Source organism: Desmodus rotundus, chromosome 8, assembly GCF_022682495.2.
Source record: "Desmodus rotundus isolate HL8 chromosome 8, HLdesRot8A.1, whole genome shotgun sequence".
Classification (NCBI taxonomy): Eukaryota; Metazoa; Chordata; class Mammalia; order Chiroptera; family Phyllostomidae; genus Desmodus; species Desmodus rotundus.
This window is the reverse complement of record NC_071394.1, coordinates 3,828,239-3,852,577: the sequence shown is the minus strand read 5'-3', so window position 1 is coordinate 3,852,577 and position 24,339 is coordinate 3,828,239.

Sequence of the window (24,339 nt, the reverse complement as noted above, 5' to 3'; positions counted from 1 at the left end):
TGAGCTAAATTAAGGCTGACATTAACAAGAATCCTAACAAGCCATCACCTACTGAAATCACGCATCGGACCCAGGAACTTCAGCCCCCAAAACACCAACAGGTGAGCACAGGTCCTACAAAGATAAGAGAGAGCCAGAAATATCTTTAATCCTGTTGAGTCCAATTGTTTTAAGACAAATTTAAAGAATAAAGAAGAAGTGAAAGCAGGGGAACATGCCGATTCTGTGAGAGAGAATGAGCTACAGGGCCCAGTGCCTAATAGAATCTTACTTGCAACTCACCCTGAAGAATGATACTTTGTCGCAGAGCGTGTGATGCTGCTGCCGTTATACAAGTAGGCCACCACTCACGTGGCATCCGTGCCGACACACTGGCACGCCTAGAGCGTCTAGTCCCCACGGCGCGCCGGGTGGTCAGGCTCGCTTCACGGATGAGAGGTAAGAGGCTCAGAGAGGTTAAGTCCTAGGCTTAGGGTGGGTGTCATAGCAACCAGACGCATTCAAAGCCAGCTAGAGAGGGTATCACTCCTGTGTCCTGTTGCCTCTTTCATGTACGCTACTGCGGAAAGAATTACGTCATTTTTGTCTCTCTGACACTGGGCAGTACGATTCAAGTAGGGTTAGGCAATGCGTCTCTGGTGACCCTGAGGGAAGGAATCGCAGGACGTGTGTGACGGACCTGGCTGTCTGCCCCAGATGCGTGAGAAGCTCCGGTGGCTGCAGTCCTCCCTGCTCGCCTGGCACAGTGTAGAGACGGAGCAGAGGTGTGTCACTCAAATCAGCCAGTGACACTTGTCAAGTCCTAGCAAGTCAGCCGAGCTAGGTCATCTCATTCTTCCTCAGGCAAGATCCTTGTGAAATAGGGAGTTTGTTCATTTTTATGAGTAAAGAAACTAGTATGTCGGATTTTATGTGATTTGCCCAGAAACAAATCCACCAGGGAGTGGACCTTGCCCAAGGCCTCTCCTCATAAATTCACTACTAATTCCCTTTCCCTTGCTCGGAGGGGTTACAAAGTGTAAGAGATAATGCCAGACAAACTGGAAGACAAAGGAAATAAATCTTTTTACACCTGTAACAGATTGTAACACACCAAATAAGAACTTTAAGTTAATTTCTAGTTATAATAAAAAGGATAAATAGAAATTGCCACTCTTGAAAGTGATCAATACACCCCTCCTCAGCCTGAAAAAAATACTTAAAGAGAAACACATATTTTTGCTTCCTTTAGGAGAAACTGTAGTTCATACACAGTTGATGAGAAAAAAAAGTCTTCTTTACAGAAGAATGACAGACAGTAAACATACAAAGAATGATATAGTTATAAAACTTTACAACACCCAGTGAAATAGTTCAGGCAATGATAACCAAAAGATGCTTAAAACCATTAGGGGCAAGCCGTTTAGGAAAAGAATGTTTACCCCATGCAAGAATGTCCATGGATTCCTCACCAGTAACAAAGAGGGACACGTGTCTTCACAAAACTCTGCTTGGCCGTCATCAGCCAGCACAGCCCTCAAACACTACCAGTTACCAGGACGAGCTGATAGTGTGTCCCTCCTGCGGCACTGTGTTGTGAAATAAATAGCACTATCATCTGGGGGGATTCCCCTCCCCCAAGTTTTTATCCTAGTTTCAATCAGACATTATTCCTAACTTCTAGTTTATGGGAAATGCATAGGACTGAGGACCAAGTTAAACAACACTACGAATAAACAATCAGGTAAACCCAGAGGGTAGGACAGTCCACAAAGCAACTTACTGGTTACTCAAAAAATGTCAAAGTCATTTAAAGAATGGGAAGACATTTAATAATTTAAATGTAACATGTTGCATTGTCAGTAGTTCTTTCATTTGTCATTGCTAAAAGCATACACATACCTATGTTTTAGTACATTTGAACATGCTTTTAACATGCTTAACTGATTACATAAATATGTAAGCGAGGTTTAGTTTTTTAATAGGCTTGATTCATGAGAAGGGTTTCATTTAGAATCCAACCTGGGATGTTCCATTTTTCCCTCCACTGTTGGGCACTCTAATGGGAACCTATATTCCTGCATTTGCCCATAGAACCCCCTTTGAAGTCTGGGTTTGAGGCATACCCTTCCAGACATTTAATTATATGTTCGGTAAAAATTTTGAAGTATTCATTGTATAAATGTGTGTGTGTCTGTCTGCATTTCATACTGTATGTATTGCTCCACTTGCATTAATCACTCAACAGTGTATCTGGGGTGCCTTTCTGTGTCAGTGCAGATAACGGTTCCTCTCACTTTGAACTGTTTCGCGATACCATAAAGAACGCATACACATATTTACTTAGTCATTCCTCTAGTGTTAGACACTTAGACGAGACAGTAATGCTCCGTATTATAAACAGTGCTTTAATGAGCATCCTTATATGTCTCATTTTTTTCTAGGGTAGCCAGCACAAGTGAATATTTTAGCCCATGTAGCCCATGAATTTCGCATTGTAATAGAATTTCCAAAATGACTTCCAATGTGGCTATATAAACCTACATTCCCTGCAGCAGCGGACGCATGCCTGCTTGCCTACACCATCTCTACCACTTATCAAACTTTTTTTTCCTTTCAGATAAGTAACAAACCTGAATTCTCACAAAGAACATTACATAGAAGTGTGATACAGACACGCTGTTTTGGCGACTCTCTCCCATACATGGCCTCACGCCAGCCCTCTCTGTTGTCCCGGAGCACGTGGTAACAGTCCTGCCTGTGTCAGAGTTTATCCCACCTGACATCATCTCCCTGCATCTGTCCTGACTTCAGCCCCTTCTTCTGTCCGATCAAGGATGGTCCGGATGACTGTTTTCTTCCTCCAGTTACCTCAAATGAGTGCTTCTCCAGTCAGAGGGACAATTTCATCACGCCCCACTCCCACTGTGAAGAGGGGATTCTCTCGTCCATCTGTCTCTCCCATGGCAAGAGGGGAAAACACAGGCTCAAAAAAATGAGCTGACTCCTAATCTTAATGTCACTGGTACAGAAACTAAAGACATGCTGGGTTCCAGGATCTGTGGCGAATTCCGTGGGGACGAGAGGTATAAATACGATGGAAGAGCATGGGCTGCTGGGGAGAGCACCTGAGTAGCTTCTCGAAATAGCTGACCCGCTCCCTGCTCCGCCACACAGCCCGCACACTAATGAGCCTAGTAGCACTGGGAAAGGGCAAACGTTCCTACGTTACTCCTTTATCTGAATAATGAAAAACGCGCTGAAAACTGTGAGCAGGCAAGTGATGCATGCGTGTGAGTGGCTTCTGAAAGGTACCATGTTACTACAGCTAGGCACACACAGTGTAAAAGCCATCAGAATTAATTATTTGCATCAGCACGGAATAAGTTGATCCTCAGTGATTTCCAAAGGAGAGCACTTAGTGTTATAATTAGTATCTCTGGGCCATCTTTTCTTTCTTTCTTTCTTTCTTTCTTTCTTTCTTTCTTTCTTTCTTTCTTTCTTTCTTTCTTTCTTTCTTTCTTTCTTCCTTCCTTCCTTCCTTCCTTCCTTCCTTCCTTCCTTCCTTCCTTCCTTCCTTCCTTCCTTCCTTCCTTTCCTTCCTTCCTTCCTTCCTTCCTTCCTTTCTTCCTTTCTTCCTTTCTTTCTTTTTTTTTTGCTAATATTGGAATCATTCATAAAAACTAAAGACAGAGGTAGACTTGGCCCCAAAACCATTAGGACCCTCCTGAGGGAGTGAGGAATTGGATCACATTGTCCCCGCATCGTTCAGCAGAGTGTGAGAGAGACGTGAGCCCATCGGCTGCTAATGGGCGTCTCCAAGTCAGTCGTGAGCATGCCATCTTAGGCGCTAACGAGAACGGAGATCTGCATCGAAAATGAATTGAACTTTTGGAAGTAAAACTCACAGAGATGACTGTGGGCAGAATGGCACCAGTGTGATTCCTCCTCATCCACCACTTCCCTGAGCTCGCCCAACTCTCATCTCAGCTGGGGGTCAGGGCAGACGGACAAAGCCTCCAAGGAAGGAAGCTTTGCGACGGGGCTCTTCACCCCGTGGGTATGGGATGGGATGGGATGGGAGGTGACTCTTCTAACCAAAAGGTCAAACTAAGAGGTTGGGCTCCACGAGTCTGGTGCCTGCTGTGGTGCAGGCTCACCAGGGAGACATGGAATTGCAGAGTCTGAAAGCATCTAGTTGCTCTGAGTAGAAACACACCAGGAAGGAGGAAGGAGAGGTCAGAAGCCAGGAGTGCGGGGGAATGGAGAGAAGTGGTCTGAAAGTCAGAGAAAAGAACAAGAGTTTGCAAGCTGGGAAAGAAAGGGAGAGGAAGTACAACATAGTACTGGTGGTGGGCGGAGAGGGTGGTGTTCCTACCTAGTGCTGAATGTGGAACTTAGAATGGCCTTTACAAGTCAGCGGCATAGGTTATCATAAGTAAATCGGCCTATTTTGAAAAAATAAGTAAGATTAAATAGAGAAGCCAAATCTGAACCTTTAGAAACTGACCCTAATCTTACTTATTTTCCGGTCCCATTGCTGTCTGTATTATCCTTCCCCTCCCCCTCCAGTGTATCTTCTTAAACCTCACGCACGCTCGGAACCCACCCCACCCTCCTTTGGACATTGTGTCTGTAAGTGCTGACTCTGACTAATGCATAACTTGTCGACAAACAGCACGTTTGTACAGGAATCCTAGGAGCCTAGGAACTAACTTCGAAAGATACAGGCTCCCACCTTCCATCATCCCAGTTCTGGGGCATTTGCTGGCACTCAACCACAGTACCAGGATGACTGATGAAAATCGGGATGACGAAAATCAGGATGACCCACACCAGACGAGTGTGTCGAGGTCCTCATCGGAATGGACTGTGCTCATTGGCACGCAGAGAACTGTCAACCCCTCCCCTTGATCTCTCTGCTCTACTTCCCCCTCCCCCCAATACGACCCCTGCCTGCACTGAGATGCTAAGGCAGGTTTTGAGGCCAGTAGTCACCCATCCTCTCAGGTTGCTGGCACTTGAATAAACCTCCTTCCTTCTCATCAGCACCTGCCACGTGAGCGTGGCTTTGTGGCAGCAGGGAGCTGAACTTGGAATCAGTTTTGCTCTAACATTAGCAAAACAATGTCGCCTTACCCTAATGAGGCATAAACTTCTGTGATTTCTCTCCCTGCTCTGCTCTTCCCCCTCTTCATGGAAAGCCTCACCTTCCTTTTCTTGTTTGTGAAACTCTGTTATTCTGTCTGTTATTCAAGTGCGGGCTACACGCAGCCTCCACTGTGAGGACGTCCAAGCCTCTCTCAGGTGAAGTGGGTCCATTTGCTTCCACGTTCCTGCTCCACGTCAGCCAGCCTGGGGTCAGAACACTTGACCTTTCCTTACTGATTCTCACCTGTTAAACCTACCGACCATCTCTCTCGGTCTCCAACCCTGCCCTGGCCCCAAGACAGGTATTGCTAGAATGTTCTTTTTAAAATGATCTCTGATTACGTTGCATTTCCACGTGTACAATCTCAATTGTGCGTGTGTTTGTATGTGTGTACACGTTACACCCAGGGGGGTTCATGGAACATGGGAGGCTTGTGATGAATGAGGACCTCAGAGAAGTTAAGTGATGTGACTAAGGGATGAGAGCTAATGAATGGCAGACAGAACATCTGAACTCAGATGCAATCAAACTCTGTTTGTATCTGAAGCTGCTGACCCACACTTTCCCTTTCTATCGCTCCACAAGAGACAGTTCCTTTAAACGAGCAATTCACGGAGTAATTTCAGGAAGAAATGTTATGTAAGCCATACACCATGTTTGTTATGCACAATATGTCTTTGCAGCCTGAGCTGATTTTAAACCGGCCACGGGCATGTGTATTGGCGAACACATATTTGAGCTAACAGATGGGAGTGGGCACTCTGTCACTCACAAATAGGGCACTTCGACCAATGGAGGAGACAACTCAAACGCAAAGAAGCACAGCTTATTCTTCTTTCCTATTCCCCTATTTACAGTCTCTCCTGTGCCTCCACCGTGCCTTCTCCCTCCCTCTCTCCTGCTCCCTATCTTTCTCACGCACACCCGCATGCACTACTGACACATTCACTCATCCATGGAAGGGAGATACCAACATAGAAGCATGTTGGTAACTAACGCACGAGAGGAATTCCCGGAGCTAACATGACACCAACTTGGCTCTTGTTTCCATTTTTTCCTCCGAACCTGAATTTGAAGGCTCGATCTTCAAGGCATTTTGACGTGGACTTTTCATAAAGAACCCCACACCTAGAAATGAGGTCTCACTCCCACGTGCTCCGATGGCACTTGGCATTTGTCTCTGCAGTGGCACAAATGGACAGAATTGTCCGTTTCTGTGTTTTTCACACTCCCTCTCAACTGTGAACTTCTCCTAGTTTTCACCTGTGTTCCTACTCCACCTTACAGTGTCTGGCATTTATGGCTCACTTAAAACACGTAAACAGAAAAGTCGGGGGATGCGTGGTGTTTTCCTCTGCCTGAAGGGGGAGGTAAAGGCTCCCTCTGGAGGTGCAGAGGTGGCCGTGTGCGAGACCAGTTAGACCTCCTGAGTAGAACTAGAGCTAAGATAAGAGCCACTGAAATCCATGCTAACGTAAGGAAGAACTTTCTGGGAGAAACATACTTCATGAGGAAGTGAAATGTCGTCTGAGGAAATGGACGCCACATCAGTGGAGATTCCACGCAGACGTAGAATGACATCTTGTCTGGTGTGCTTCGAGCAGAACCAAGTATCCGATGCAGTCAACTTGGACAGTGCCCAGAGTCCCAGTCCTCTCTATGCATCCAGAATTGCACATGTGTGTGCACGCACACTACTGGACACACCCCTGCATTGCCGCTGGCCTTTACTCAGCCTGTGCCTCCATGTGCCTAGTTTCAGCACATCTTACGACTTTGTGTCCAGCCCTGGCTGAGTGGCTGATTGAGCGCCGGCCTGAGAGCCAAAGGGTCGCTGGCTCGATTCCCAGTCAAGGCACAGGCCTGGGTTGTGGGCCAGGTCCCCAGTGTGGGGCGCACAAGAGGCAACCACACATTGATGTTTCTCTCCCTCTCTTTCTCCCTCCCGTCCCCTCTCTCTAAAAATAAGTAAATACAATCTTTTAAAACATGATTTTGTGTCCAATCTTCACGGACCATGTGTCCTTAGTTCTGCAACTCTAAATCATAAGCTTCAGGGTTCAATTTATATGTCATTTATTTTCAATTCAAGTCCTGTTTTTTTTTTTTAAGCAAAATATCCTGGTTTTATTTTCTAGTTCTAATTACAAATTTAATTAGGTAATTATTTCTTCTTGTATTTGAGATACCTGCTCCCACTTAGCACACACGCTGTGAGGGTCAGGGTGAGCCTGTTACCTCATTCCTGTACAGTGTCTTACACAGAATAAGTATTTAAAAATACGTATTAAATGAACGATTGGGTGAAGAAATTGATGTTCCAAGGCATTTCACCTTCTACAAATAGATTTTTCTTTCCATTTGGATATTTTGCTGTTTGTCTTCAAAGAAATTTCGAATGCCTTGCTGAAAGAATATTCAGAAGCTTCTTGAAATGGGCAAACGTGTCTCCTTTGATACTGTGCGGGGAGCTTGCCAGCGTCTCTAGCAGACACAGAGCTCAGGCTCGATGGCTCCCGGTGGCTCGATCTCCGGGGAAAGGAACATGAGGCTTGGAGAGAAGCAAGACATTAACGAAGGAGCAGGAACCTGCCGGCCAGCAGCGGAAGTTTGCTCACAAGCGGGGCTCCCACTTTGTCCTGGGACTTGGCTTATTGAAGACACTAGGTCAGAATTTGGTCGCCAGCCAGACAGCCTGGGGAGGCCGAGGAGGAAGAAAGACTACCCCTTTGTTTGTCTCCTTCTGTGTTTTTCTCTTTTCTTCCCTCTGTTGTGCATATATCAGTGTTCATTTTTGGCCCTAGAGAAAAGCAACTTTCTTCTACCCCTGCTCCCTGGAATCAGCAAAGTATGCTGGCTCAAACAGAATTACACAGCTACACTGACCCCTCCTGGGTCAGCTGAAACCATCAAGCCTCCTGAGGCCCGGCTGAGGACAAGCCTGGGAGAGTGGAAGAAAGTCAAATGGTGTTCTGTTTGTTGCCTCCCTCGGTCACAAGAATCGAATGTTGGTCTTCCTGACGACACAGGCTGACACGGAGCAGGGCAGAGAAGCAAACTGGCTTGACCAGACCACACAAAAGTCAGGGTTTAGATGTGACCATGTGCCAGACTCAAAAATGCATGCTTTTTCCCCAAACCATATTATTTACTATACTTCATATTTTTGTGGATATACAAGGTCTGTCTGGAAAAAGTCCAATCATTGTTAGTACAACAAGAACAGTTTGCACAACATCGATGTAACCTAGCAGCCAAGGGGAGTGGACTGGAATGCACATGTGTGAACAATGACAACTTCACTGTACTGGTCAGAGGGGGCGGTAGATGCTGTTGAGTGAGCATGTGTACTGTGTGGCTGTCACATTCAAAATCGCTGAGCGAGTAGAGCCATGGATCTACATCAAATTTTGCGTTAAGCTTGAACATTCCTCCATGGAAACCGTTCAGATGATCCAGAAGGCCGCAGCTATGGGCAAGTGGCTGCTTCCTTCAGAGGGCCACAGTGATTGGCTGCTTCTCATGACAACACACCCACTAATGCACCGCGTCTCATGCAGAGTTTTTTTGTGAAACATTGAATCACCCAGGTGACTCAGCCCCCCTACAGCCCAGATTTGGCACCTGTGACTTCTGGTTTTTCCCAAAAGTAAAATCACCTTTGAAAGGGGAGAGATTTCAGACCATCAATGAGATTCAGGAAAATAGCACAGGGCAGTAGATGCAGATTGGGAGAAATGTATGAGGCCCCACGGTGCCCACTTTGAAGTGGACTGAGGGGTCATTGTCCTGTGTACAGTGTTTCTTGTATGTTGTATCTTCTTCACTAAATGTCTCTAGTTTTCATATTACATGGCTGGATGCCTTCTGGACAGACCTTGTATATGTATGTATACACATATAAATATACATATTAGTTTTATTGTTGGACCTCCCTCTCGGATGGTGGTTCCTCAGAGACTTTGTTTTCTTCACTGCTGAGTCCACGCCATTGAGAAGATGTCCTGGCTCACAGTGGACCCTCCACAAACATCCACCTGGCGTGTAAATACAGGTCAGTGTATCAGAACTACTTTGAAAAGTGTGCGAACTAACCGTCCCCTTTACCTTATTTAGTTTTCACAAACTCGTGTGTTAGGTATGCAATTCTCCTTTTTAAAATGAGGTGGCTGAGGCTACAGGAGGCTAAGTACACCTTGCCAATAAGTAGAGTTGCTGGGATTCAGTATCTGCTAACCGCCCTCTACCCTCTTCTCCTTTATACAGCCGTGGTGCCATACACGGCCTTCTTGTTTCTGCACCTAAGGGGAACCCCCGGCACCCCAATCCTCACTGCTGGAGCAGGTGGAGGGGAGGAGGAAGGCGCCTTCCGTGGTGTCTCCCGTGGCGCTCTGTGCACGCAGATTTCAGGTGCTGCCAGGTCCTCTGGTCCACTGCCTCTTGGATATGTTTCAGGGAGGACACGGATCACCAGGGAGGTTTCTATTGAGGGAAAGATGCAGCACAAGGGTTGCGTGCTGATGGCTCCAGGCCATCTGAGCCCCAGGGACAGCGTCTATTGACATCCTTGAGGAAATATCTTATTTCCACAATAGACTGAGGGAATGTCTCCTTCTCACTAGACCAGGCAGCCCCTGCCACTGGCCCCAGGGAACAGATCTTCACAGAGAAATTCACTCATTCAAAAAGTGTTCAGAGACACGACTGCATTTTGTGTGTGTCAGGAACAACGCAGGGTGTGCAGTGCTGGGCAGGAAGCGTGTTAGGCCGTCGGCAGTGAGAACCAGGAGGAGGGATGGATTTTGTTTGGAGACTCAGGGGACTAATGCTCTCCGCAGGAGAAGCCCTCTGTGTTCCTCGGAGCACGGTGGACCACAGGCTCCTTTTCCATCCATTCAGTCACCGCCTGTTGAACACCTGGGGCACCGAGAGGCAGGACGGAGCCTGGGCTGGGAGGCGGCTCAAGAGCACACCGCCTAGACAACCGTCCCTTCTTTGTCTCTTCCCAGCAATATAACCTAGGGTCATTTCCGTAGCCCCTCTGAGCCTTATTTTGACCTCTGTAAAACCAGGATAAAAAGAATGTATTTGTGAGAATTCTATGAATTAATGCAGAGTTGGTGCTTATACGTAGTCGATAAAGGTTCCTATTTAGCTATGGTGAAGCCAAACACTGAGGGGCAGAAAAAGTTAAGTATGTGAAGATTGACAGTTAACTGTGAGAGAGCATAAAGCAGCAGCTTCATCCATCCCAAAACCACTTCATCGGCCACCAGGTCCCAGATGGTATCTGAGGACAAACGCAGAAATGACCCAGAACCTCATATTTCCTCTCCCCTCCCCCACCATTGTTTACCCTTGGGTGGCCTTGGGTCCCTATTGAATATAGAGTCTGGTGCATTTTTTTCCATTCAAAACTAGGAGACTACATAGTTCTTGTCATAGTTCTTAACTATTTTTTCCTCACAGTTTCAAGGTCAACAAACGCACAAAAATGAATTAGCTGCAGTACCTCCTGCATGGCACTCTGCATTGGTCCGTTCGAGTCCTTGTCTCCTTTATTCTCTGCTAATAACAGGCACTATTAAGAGTTTTATACCCAACTGAATACCCAACACAAAACCTTAAACCCTCTGTGGGGTCCCACCCCTCTGTGCTGGCTGCCCCCACCTGGTGTTCCTCATTCCTTTGCTTTGCACTGGAAACAGTGTTTTTTTACACCTAGATGTGTTCCAAAAAGTGCACTTGGTTGTTTTTATAACATTTTTAAAAGGGATTTTATGCTGTAGGTAATCTTTGGGGACCCACATTGTTATTGAAAATTATGCAGCCAAGTTTCAGCCGTACAGTTGAATGTCGTTCATTTCCACAGGTTTTAACGCAACACGAAGTGCATGTGACACCCTTTGCCCACTCTGCTTTCAGGGAGAATCTGAGATCCTTCCGCGGTGGGTCTTTTTTTTGGCATTCTTTGAGACATTCTATTGATGCGCAACCTCTGTCACCGCTGGAACGTTTACTGCTCAACTTTCGACTTTTGCCACGTGAGTGGCTGGAATGAGGTCTCGTGCTCCTCCCTCGTCTTTCCCTGACACTTAATTCAGAGGAAGACATCCCCACGTGTTTGTAGGTATCTTCTGAACAACAGCCACATATTGACTAATTTTCTCAGAATCGCAGAGCTGCTTTTCCAGCCTACGCCGCTCGGATTTTCAGCCAAGCCTCCGCCTGCAGTGCGCTGTGATGAGAGCAGGCTGGGAACCGACGCCATTAGTACTGACGGAGCTGTCAGCTCCCGGAGCTCTCTGGGCCTCTTGTATATTTTTTAATGTAGACGTTTGGAGCTCATTTCATTGACGGGAGGTCTGCACTATCGCAATAAGATATTTATAAACAGTCCTCCAAACTAGGGTCTCTGGAAAGGGAGAAAGGGATCTTGAAATAAGTTTACAGGAAAAAATGAGAAAAAATATCAAACTTCCTTCTTCATAATCACAGCCTTAAAGAGTTGTAAGACGCTAGAAGTATATGCACGTTTCCCCAGCTCTCTGCTCTATTCCTTTAATTCTATTGAAGAAAAATGGGGGCCCAACCATGAAGCAACCTTCTCAGGGTCACAGTTTGCCAGTGGAGAACTGTGACCAAAACTCAGCATGCAGATGTATTGGTTACTCATCGTTGTCTGACAGTCGTCCCCCTGCCCCACAATTTCAGTGGCTTTACACCACACTTATTTTATTTCCTTGTAATTCTATAGGTTATCCACACAGGCTGGGGTGAACAGCGTGTTTCTCCTGCTGGACTCACTGGACCTCAGCCAGCTAATGAGTAGGTGTGTCTAGGGGTCCTTGCTGGGATGGCTTGTCTCTGTTCTATGTGGCCTTGTCTTTCTTTAGACCAGCCTGGGCTTCTTCTCTTGGTGGCAAAAGAGTGCCGGGTGCTAGAGAAGGCAGCCCCAGTCCGTGAGCAGGCTTCAAGCCTCTGCTTTTTCACATCTGTTAACATCCTATTGGGCAAATCACATCATGTGACAAAGGCTAGATTTAACAGACAGACAGATAGACTTTAACTCTTGATGAAAGAAACAGAGAAAAAATCAACAGTTTCTGTTTGTTTGTTCGTTTTTGCACAGGGCACTCATTTTTTTAGTTAATTGACTTTGTTTCTTAGAGCAGTTTAGGTTTGCGGAGAAATTGAGCAGGAATTTCCCGTGTAGTGACTCTTTCCCAACCTGTGCTCACAATGTCCCCTGTCATTAACATTTGGCACTGTGCGGAACGCCTGCCACAGGGATGTACTGATGCCCGTGCACTATCACTAAGAAAGCCCACCGTTTCCACTAGGGCTCGCTCTTTGTGTCGTACAGGTTTGGGTCTGCTAAGTGTGCAATGCCATGCACACTAGTTTCACTGCCCTAAGATCTCCCTGTTCCACCTGCTCAGCCCTCCACTCGCCCTCACTGCCAACCCCGGCGGCCACTGATCCCTGCGTTGCTCCCACAGTTTTACCTTTTCCACTGTCATACTGTTGATATCATACAGTGTATAGTCTTTACTGTCTTCTTTCACTTACACTACGCTTTTTGGGTTCTTTCCTGAGTCCTCACAGGTAAACGACTCATTCATTTTTATTGTTGAGTACTATCCCATTGAAGAGAGGTGCCAGAGCTCGTCCACTCACTCGCTCACTGAAGCCCATCGTGGTTGTATCCCGTTCTCGAGAATTACGAACGACGCTGCAAACATCCGTTGCCGCTCTTAGTGTAGACACCCTTTCCCAGCTCATTGGATAGGAGCGTAGGAGCAGGATTGTGGGATGTTATAGTAAGGGTGTGTTTACTTTGCTAGGAACTGCCAGACTGTCTTCCAAAGTGACCGTTTGCGTTCCCACCAACATCCTTGAGAGCATTTGCTGTTGTCTGTGTTCTGTATTTTAGCCATTTTAGTAGACGGGTAATGGTATCTTACTGTTGTTTTAACCTGTCATTCCCTAACAATATACGACATTGAGCATCTTTTCATATGTTCCTTTGGGAAAGTTTCAACCATAGATCAAGTTGGGAAGAAATGTCATCTTAACGTTTTAAAAACGTACACATAAAGAAATAGGAGGAATCTGTAGCCCTATTTTTGCCGCACAGATACACATATACTGTGCTTTCAGCGACAATATATCTTGACTTGTAGTGAAAACAGCTATATGCAGCTTAAATAAGGAAATTTACCTAACATTTATCATTTCTAGACATGGGCCCGGAAGTAGCACATATCATTTTACATCAAATTCCCTTAAACACCTAATGTCAGGCATTAAGATCTCTACCTTAAGGCAAAATAAGTCAAGGTGTACAAGGTGTGCGGTTAGCGCTCTTGTGCACTCCCGGCCCTCCCCCGCTCTGAGCTCTGTCTTCAGGCCACGCTTCCCCACCGGCTACCTCAGCCGTCCTCCAGCTTCGGCCAGCAGGAGGTCATAGAGATGCAGTGTTTGGCAGAGGACAAGAACGGCAACGACACGTCTCTCTCCCTCTCTGCCCCAGGCTGTTTTGTCTCACAGCTGCTGCGTCCGCCATGGAGCGTCCTTGTCCAGCAGGCAAGCCCAGCTAGCTCTCTTCTTTCAAATGACTGAATAGACTCTGGTCACAACCCCTTCCCACCCACCGAGAGATGCAGAGGCTTCCACTCCTGCTGGTGCCTGAGCTGCCTCAGTCTCCACTCCTTCCACCTGTCATCACCTGTGAGCCCAGGTCCCTGTACGAGACTCACGCATAGTACTTATGGCTGATATGTTACGTCCTCTGGTTGGGCTTGGACTCCTACCACAGGTTTCCCAAATTTCCATAGCGTTTTAGAGGCAAAGATGAAAAACAGGCCAAGATTGGATCCCCAAGCCTCCTGTTTCATGCTACTCCTCATGTGTAATATTTATGTGTAACACAGAATAAAACTTCCAAAGATAATTGACGTCACGGGAAGATGAGAACAGACACTGGCACTGTAACATGAGGGCAAGATTGTCTGAAGTAGGAATAAGTATCACTTTGACTCAGCAGTTTAAAGACAGTTCAAAGAACGTCCCCAGGAAGAAAAACAAAAAGCCAGAGATAGATGCTGCGGGAGGAAGCATTGACAGATTAACCTGGAAAGGAAGTTTTTAAAATGATGGTCATACGCACAGCAGCTAGAAAGGATGAAGTGGTTTGGTCAGCCTATCCCGACCATAAATAATGCATAAGATCTGCACAAAAGATTGAAATAACAACAGTGACAATTCTTTTTGAAAACAACCAGCCTGAAAAGAAACTGGAGAACGGTACCAACTGGACCTTTGAGAGAGATTGGACATTGTACAGCTTCATTTTTCCTTCATGAGGTTAGTGCTCGATCTGCCCCACTGTTTGGGTAGAAAGTCATGGTGTCACAATCTTACCAGACCACCGTGTCAAGGCGGAGAGGCTGGAGGGACAGATGAGGGGGCAGAAAGGGAGGAGCAGAGTGGGACCGCCTCTATGACAGGTGAACTCTGGCTCTAAACTACATTTCAGAGATCTCGAGAGGTGCCCAGGGACCCAGTGAGGAAGCAGAAGCTGGACACTGGGGTAACTAAGCATTTTCAGCTGGTGTTTAGAGAGAGAGAGACGGGCGAATGAACTACCAATAACTGGATGAAGTTGACAGGAATTCAGCAGAGTGAAATAAGCCTAGCACAAAAGAGTATATTCTTTAAAACTCCGTGAATGTAAAGTTCTAGAAAAGGCACAACTAATCCACAGTGAACAGAAATGAGAAAAGTGGTTGCTCCGCTGCAGGAATGGCAATTAGCTGGGAAGAGACATAGTGGAAAATTTTTTTTCTAATAGGTCACATGGGTGTATATACTGAAGATTATACACTCAGGATTTTGTACATTTTAATCATGGAAAGTTTACCAAAAATAATGTATTATAAGATAATATGCACAATAATACAGTATTACATTTCAACACCTAGTAGATATAATTTTTAAGTATTTTATCTGGTTGAAACAAAATGTTTCAACCAGAAAAACAAAATGTTTTTCAATTGATTTTGTGTGATATCCTTGACTATTGTTTTTAAAATAACCCCTCTCCCCCATTTCATGCCCCTTCCTTTATTCTTCTTTATTTTTGCTCTTGTAGATCTTTGTAATATTCATAAATACCTGACCCTTTCTCTTATCTTTATTTTATAATTTGTTTATTATCTGTTTCTCCCACAAGGATGTAATCTCTATGAGGTTCAGGGATTTTACTTGTTTGGTTTTACTATTCTATCCTAACAAAATAATTCTTGACATACTTTAGTTGATTCAGTAATATATATTGAATAAATTAATGCTTTGGATAGTCTACCAACACTTTAATTAACTCCTAAATTTCTACATCTTCTGTGATATCTGCGACTTCCTTTTGCGATCTGTTTACGTCGTATTCACCCGATGGCTGGCATGTGGCCATCAGCTGGAGAAGACCGGGGTAGACACCCAGTGTGAGGCAGGCGGGATATCTGAGTGGGAACTGACAGAATTCATCAGATCACTGGAGTGTTTCTTTTTGCTGTTTTTTTCTCGGCAACCTTAAATGTTGACTCAAATCATGAATACTTAGATAATGAGCATCCCTGCATTAATAACACAATCTAGATATGTTAAAAATCAATAAAAGACTAAGCTTAGAGGAAAAGATTTTAATTCCAAAAATATGAAAAAGATTCAACATGGGAAACTGTATCTGTGTATTTCATCTCTTAAAACACCATGAGGGGAAAACCAAATATGCTCATCTAACTAGACAGTTAGAGAGCGGACCTGAGCCAATGAAGAAACCTGCTGAGCTCAAACAGGACGAGAATCAATGCAGTGAAGACCTTGCCCCTCCCCAAATTGATCTCGCCGCCAAAGCAACCTAATTAAACCCCAACAGGGTTTTTCACGGAGTTTGACACAGTGGTTTTACAATTCATACGGAAGAGGAAATGTATAAGAATAGAAGAGGTTAGCTAACATTTCAATACAGTATGAGATTTGTTTGATCGGAAATGAAAAATTAAGTTTAAGTAATTAAAGGAAAGGGATATTGATGTAAGGTGCATACAAACTGATCATTAGAACAGAACAGAGAGCCCATAAATAAATTCTTGCGCTTTTGGAAGGTCAGCTAACGGCTGACATTTGAGAGGGACATACCTGTTGCACCACCCAGAGGTGCAGTCCCTACTGACGTCTGTGTGAATGGTGCCCCCTAGTGAGGGGGGCCATGCATTACCTACAAGTCGCGCAAGGGAAGCTCTCCTTTCAGGTCCTTAATTTGGGATCATTCAGTCATAAGGTTGGAGAACAAATGAAGTTGACCAACATTTTGTATATTTACACAAATAAATAATTAAAGAACACAGTCTTCAAAAAGAACATCAGAAGCGTTAAAAACAACTATATGAGCATATGATTATCATGTTAGTGTAGGGGAGCTTTCTATAAAAAGAAACAAAAGGCAAAATCCATACGGGAAAAGACTGAAAAATTCAACTAACTCAACCTTAACGTGAAACAAAAAATGATCTCACAAGCACAGATTAAAAGACAAAATACTGAGAAAGAATCTGTGCTGGAGTGTATCCAAATGTCCAAAATACAGTGCACAGAACTTCTCCAAACAAATTTGGAGACATACTACACCAAACATGTCCACTATTTATTTCAAAAAAGAACAGATATGAAATCGGGAATTAACATAAAAAAGGTAACATACCTACTGATGAGGAAAGTTAAAATTATGAGGTGCTTTTTATAAAATAGGTTGGCAATTACAAATTGATAGTTAAGAACTAGGAACCTGATAGTCACGGGCTATGAAATACAGCCTGGGGAACCTGGTCAATAATGTGATAACCATGTAGGGCGCCACGTGGGCGCTGGAAATATCGTGGGAAACACTGCAAAGTGTATGGTTGTTTGACCACTATGCCGTGCACCTGAAGGCAGTGCAAAATACTGTTAAAAGTAGCTGTAATCGAAAATTTAAAAAATAGGTTGGTAATTAAAAAATTGAATCATATTACTTGTTGGCAAGTCGATGGAATAAATCAACATATATATATATATTCATAAAATGCTACTGAAATTAAAATTTAATAAAGTATCATTTTATATATTAAATAAAAGTGGAAGGTTGAAATAAATTATCATTAATCCATATCATTTAAAAAACTGTAGTAAGTGGATTATAGCGCTGTGTACTAACCAGAAAGATTTTCAAACTTTAATGTCCTTCAAAGTAAATTTTTAAAAATCATATTATATTATATAATTAAATAAATAAATCTATAAAATAAGTATATAGATTTATATTGCCTATACAAAGCAAGGATGTAAATTACATATGCAACATATATATATATGATTACTGTTTGAAATACCTTTTAATTAATTTAGTTCACTTTTTAACTTCAGAGTTTGATATTCTTTCATTTCCTTCAATGACTTCAATTTTCAATCAATTCAATTCCTTACTAAATTTTATCTCCCTTTCACTGGGCTGAGCAGCCGGGCTACCCACATTGCCGCGCACACATCTCTGCTGCATTTGGAAGCGAGAGGAATGGGCCGCATTGCCTTCCCGCCAGGGCCCTGACTGTGGTCCCTGCACCCCACGGCTTTGCACAGCACACTGCCTCACCCAGAACAAAGGAAAAGATTTATGCATTAAGTAGCCATTGAAATAACGTTAAATACTTTTTATATTGATTCTGTAAATTCAATTGAAGCTCTTCTGAGCTATGTCTGTTTTGTATTTAAAGGACAATACAGATTTACAGGTCACATCGAGTATTTCACATTCGGTCTTCAAATGCCTCTGAAACTCATTGTAGCATCTGCCTTTTACACACCATGTGGTTCCTGACGTTTAACACAATGTCAGCGCTTTACATTCCGTTCTGTCAATACCTGCTGTGGCTGACCCAGTGCCCACAGTGACATGAATCTCCAGCTCGCGCCTGTTCTCCAGATCCAGCCACGTCTCTTTCCCTCCTTGAATTTGCCAAGATTTCAAAGGAAAGGGAAACAAAGGAGAAAGTGATAAAAGGTAGGTGTTTACTTGAATAGTGATGCTCAGCTGCAGGTGTTGGGGGGGCTGGCTGCTGAGTTGCTGGAAACTTCACGGGACTTGGTGAACCCTGACCAAATCTCTCCCCAACTTAATGTCAGGGTTCTGTCTGAAGCCTCTTGCCTCAGTCACCTCCCCTCAGCCAGAACGCAGAGATTTCCTGGGTGAGTATCCTGGCTGAGCCACCTCTCTTCTCTCAGAACAAAAACCCAATTTGCCGATAGTGCCTTATTTTGTTTGGTGCTGGGCATTTAATGGTTGGCCTGTAGTAGGGAGGGACTAGAAGAAGGCTGAGCCTCAACACAAGATGAGGGTGGGTGGGGGGCACATGGATCATATTTTTGCAACAGAATTCTAATTAGATATCAGAAGCCATGGGATGGGGGACATTTGTGAAGATTTTAGCCAATTTTAAAATAATTTATTCTCACACTTCTTGCTGCACAGCCACCTACACCAGCCCACACACCCTTATACCTCCACTCAGCATAACACACTCACACACACGGATACACACAGACAATGACGCCCACAACACACATATGCACACTGAATGCCACAACTACTCACAACACCCTCTGCCCACCACCAACACAGACATATGAGTATACACCCACAAACCCACCAGCCCGCACAGGCACCAACTAAATCACACACACACACACACACCCCACGCTGTTTTGAACCAAAGGTAGCCCTGCTGCAAAAGCACTCCCAAAGCAAAAACCACCACCCAGCCAACGTCACTCTCATCCAGGCAAAGGCCTAAGGGAAGTCAGCTAGTTATCGTGGCCCCGCCCACACCCTCCAGATAGAATGGCTGCCCTGGAGGCTTCCTCCTCCCTTGCCTGCGAGGACACAGGTGTGCTTCCACCAGAGATGCCCGGTCAGCCTCCTGGGTCAGTAACTGAGCAGCCCTGGGTCTGGACGCAGAATCCTCTCTCTCAGCCACAGCACCGCACCTCTCTTAAGCAGAGCCAACACATCACACGCTCCCTCCCCAGGTCTCAACTTGGCTCAGGACAGGAGTTTGGGGGACTCGGTAAACTTCACCATTTTTGTGGCAGTCCTAAAATTGACCACTTCTCCCACTTTTGCAGTGGAATCTGCAGCTCTGAATGGAATTGACAAATAAAATATAAGCCACACATCTAACTGTGAATCTTGGATTCACAATTATTTAATTTAGTATAACTATGACCAAAAAAATGAATGGGACATATTTTTTCTAAAAAAAATATGGTTTTTAAATTTGAAATTCAAATTGATCTGGGTAGAGTGTTTTTATTTGCTAAATCTCATAACTCAAACTCTGAATAAGAAACAAGATAAAGAACAAAAATGAATGTTTAATTATAATTTAGTTTTTAAAAATTAAGTATAAAACATGAAAACGGTCAAAGAGAAAAAATAATTAAAGCGAGATGGAACTTGGACTGGGAAGGGTACCTACCATGCCGAGCCTGGTTTCTAACGCCGCTCTCTAAGAGAGGGCGCCAGGGTTGGGTGGAGAAGCGGCGACCCTGCCACTGAGGCAGGAAAGACACTGGATGAGGTTGGACGTCTTGTGGGGCCAGATGAGAAAGTAAGCCATTCTAAAACTAAGCAAAACAAAACTCCCCCGAAGGGGTCTGTCAAAGAAACACAGGAACCATAAAGAGAGCACCCAGGGGCCAAATCTGGAACAGTTTGGGCAGCAAAATAAATAGTTTTCGGTTGTAACCCAAGGTGTAAAATAAATATCCATGAACCCACACGGATAGAGATTTATGACTAAGTACATAAATGAGAGAGAAGAGACAGACCCTCCACGCAGAACTCCCAGTGATTTGTGTAGACGCTACCTCCTTCCGTGTGCCTCAAGTGTGGGCCGCACAGGGTGACTCCCAGAGAATACAGCGGAAAAGGGGAAAATAAAGAGTAATTTTGCAGTGGAGAAGCCTGTGCAAGGCCCTCGCAGCCAGGCGACCAAGTTCAACATCAGCAGTACCAAGCCATGTCGACAGCATGTACTCTCCATAGGCTCTAAGGAGAATGGCGGTTTACCTCTACAGTCTCCCTTCCAAACACCCCGGTCTAATCATGAGAAAGACCCCAGACATGTCCCAACAGAAGGGCCTTTCACGAAATACCTAAACAGTGCTCCTCAGAACCATCCAGGTTACCTAAAGCGCGGGAGCTCTACGAAACTGTTACAATGGCCAGAGACACCTAAGGAGACACCACCACTGAATGTAATGCGGCATCTTGAAGAAGATGCTGAAACGGAAAAAGGACATTAGGTAAGAACTAAGGAGATCTGAATGAAGTATAGATGCCACATAGTAATAATGTATCAATATCAGTAACAATACCGTAACAAAATCACTCATTGTACCCAATGTGCGGTAAACAGGGACACTGGGTATGGAGTATGTGAGAACCCTCTGTCCTGTCCTCATAATCTTCTGTGAACTTCTCTAAAAAAGGAAGTTCATGCAAAGAAGTAACCTGGAGAAGGTGGTGGAGGAAGACCCGGTGGCAGAACCTCCCCGCTGCCGCTGGGGCGGGCTGCTTCTGGCTGCGAGTGAGTCAGCAGCTGGGTCCATGCAGTTAAAATTCCACGGGGTATCGTGTCTCGTGAGATAGTAAGTTCAGAGGTTTGGTTTACAACTCAAATGTGTCCTGAAATTCCCAATCTTTTCTGATTAAAAAGACAACAGCAACAATGGCCTCCCTAGCCTTTGGGAAAGGTCTCCGCACTTAGTGAGGCACGGCTGCAAGATGACTATGTCTTCCCAACAATCAGGCCCTCGCACGACACCACTCATAAAGGGACGAGGGTCACTCTGCACCTGCCCAGCTTAACTACAGAGGTGCGTCGTGCCCAGAGCCCACCTGCTTCGTCTACCAGGAGACTCTCCTCCTGTCTCGTCGACCAGTAGCGAGGGGCCGAAAAAATGAAGAAGAATTCTTAAAATTAGAATGTAATTATTTTGCAATTCTTAATGAACGAGACGGTCTAGTCAATAATAATGAACGACTGCAGACATCATCATAAAATAGGTTTAACCATCTTCACTCAAATAAAAATATTGCTAATAAATAGAGCAAAGATACTTGAACAGATACACAAATAGCTGGTAAAGCTACTACAGTGTGATTATTCATCAGGTAAATGCAAGTCAAAGCCACGAATGGATGTCATAGATACTTTTTTCGATGAGTGGACTTTGGGCTCGCAGGGTGTGGGGCAACTGGAGCATAATTCTTATCGTACATTGTGAATGAGTGTTTAAAACGGCACTTTGGCAATAGCCTGGCAGTTTATTATAAATTAAACACGAGGCCTGTCCAGAAAGTATCCAGCCATGCACTATGAAAAATAGAGACATTTATTGAAGAAGATACAAGAATCATTGTGCACAGGACAATGACAGCTCAGTCCCCTTCAAAATAGGCACCTTGGGACCTCACACAGCTCTCCCAATAGCCATTAGCTGCCCGTGCTCTATTCCTGAATCTCATTGATGGTCTGAAATCTCTTCCCTTTCAAAGGTGATTTTAGTTTTGGGAAAAAGCCAGAAGTCACAGGGCACCAAATTCTTACTGTAGGGGGGCTGAGTCTCCTGGGTCATTTGATGTTTTGCCAAAAAATTCTGCACAAGATGTGATTCATAAGCAGGCACGTTGTCGTGATGAAGCTGCCAATCACCAGCTGCCCATAGCTGTGGCCTTCTGAGTCATCTGAATAGTTTCCATGGAGGAATGTTCAAGCTTAACACAAAATTTGGTGCAGATTCATTGCTCTACTCACTCAGTCATTTTGAATGTGACAGCCACACAGTACACATGCTCACTCAATGGTGCCTACCGCCCCCACTGACTAGTACAGTGAAGTTGTCATTGTTCACACATGTGCATCCCAGTCCACTCTCCTTGGCTGCCAGGTTGCATGGATGTCACACAAACCATTCTCGTTATATTAACAATGGCTGGGCTTTTCCCAGACAGACCTCGTATGTATACAACTCTACATCAACCAGCACTGTATGGCACCATGTCTACCCTAGCAAGCACCTGCAGGTCTAAAATCAAAGAGGGAAAATGGGAGTGGCTCATTATTAACTCTTCAGATCCAGGAGCAAATTTTCCCTTTTCATCTTCACAACTTGGGGTTCTGCTGGTTTAAAGATCTCTGCAGCTAGAAAAGTAACGTTCTCAGGGAACAGAGCCGGAACACATCACACTGGGCAGTGAGCGTGTCATTTTACCGCCTTGTGCTCCAGAACCCAGTAAACCGCACAGATTATTTTCCCAGGTGGGGCGGTTGGTCTGGATTATCCAGGAGCTCTTGCGTTGCTAGTCACAGTAAGGATTAGGCAGAGTGTGTCTCGGATGGAGGAAATATCCCCGAAGGCCTCCAAATACGTCCATGCCCTGTGATAATAATGCTAATGGAACCCCACACAGGCCAACACACAGAAGACTGCTGTTAACCCGGACTCTCCAGGACCGAGGATTGGGAGCCACTGGTTAAGGAACCATGAGCAGCTGAGGTGTTTTCTTAGGGCAAAGAAAATAGGGAATAGTCAAGATGGAATGGATTTGTAACGACCGGCTGCAGGTGCGTTCATAACAAACACGAGGCCAGTTGCGGACGTAAACACTGTAATCGTTAGGAGTATTTCCTCTTAATTTTAACATGGATACATTTGTGAATATATTAACAAATTTTCCTCTTTCTCAACTGCTAACTGTAGACAGGTTAATAGTGGTCAACATTGTATCTTAGTATTTACGTTTATCTAACAGGCAATGTGACGCAGTTCAAGAAAAGAAAGAATATTGCCCAAGATGAAAGGACAGATGAGCCTTGGTGTTCTTCACGGAGCAGATTAGCCTGTGTTCACTTGCAGAAGAAATAGCTATAAAGACAAGGAAAAGATTAGTGGTCGCAGGGGCTGGGGAGGAAGGATGACTAAGTGGAGCACAGGATTTTTTATGGGGGTGGGGCTGTTCTGTGTGATGCCGCAACTGTAAATACATTATGCGAAGCATCTGTCAAAATCTATGGAACTATAGCGCAAGGAGGGGGCCCTGATGTGAACGTGGGCTTCCGTCGATAATAATGATCAATCTTGGCTCCACAATGACAACAAATGCACCGCACTAAACAAGATGTTAATAGTTGGGGAAACTGTGGGGTGGAAGAGAGGGAATATATGGAGACTCTGTATTTTCTCCTCCTTGTTTCTCTACACCTTTATTGCTCACAAAAGAAATTCCATTAACTAGGAAAAAACACCGGAGGGGAGGGGTTGTTTAGGAAAAGTGAGTGCCAGATACCCTCGCTGTTCCGTGCCCTGCACCGCTCTCCTCCCCGCCTCTGCCCTGGTGCTCAGTAACAGCCCCGGCTCACACCAGAGTGTCGGCTGTGACTCACAGGGGAAGGAGCCGTGGGGACCGACAGCCACCCGTTGACTTCGCTGCCTGCCCTACCTGGTCCCACTCTGCAGTAATCATAGACGGTACCCCTCTTCTCAGAGAGTGTGGCTCATTCGCCACGCCGGGACTGGCTGGAACTCCGACCCTTTTCAGAACTCCTATGATCGTGTGAGGTCTAACCCCCCATTCCATAATATGACTGCTTACATTCTTTCTGCTGTTCTGAGTGACACTTAACTCAACAGGTATAAAAATGTCCTCTCTGTTTTAGTCTGAAGACTGCCCAGTGAAAGCAGGGCAACGGTGCTGGCGATCACAAAGCAAGTTCAAAGATCACTGTAAAGAAGGGAGGGCATTGCCATTGCTCAAAGGCCTTCAGTGCTTGCCTCTCACTAGCGGGCCTGTGAATCAAGACTTCCTCTGGGCTCACAGCGTATATGTAACGCGACCTGCAATTGAGCTTCTTGCAGAAGTGGAAACACACTCCTTTATAGGCCACTTAACTTGTTGTATACCTTACCCAGGTACATACATTTTGCGTAATAAATGAACAGTAACTCACTCCTGTGCTTGATAAATCACTAGGCATTGTATATTTTAAGCAAGTAGACCGCAAGTAATTCAAACGACTTTTAATGATGGATATGTTTCTCCCAACAGC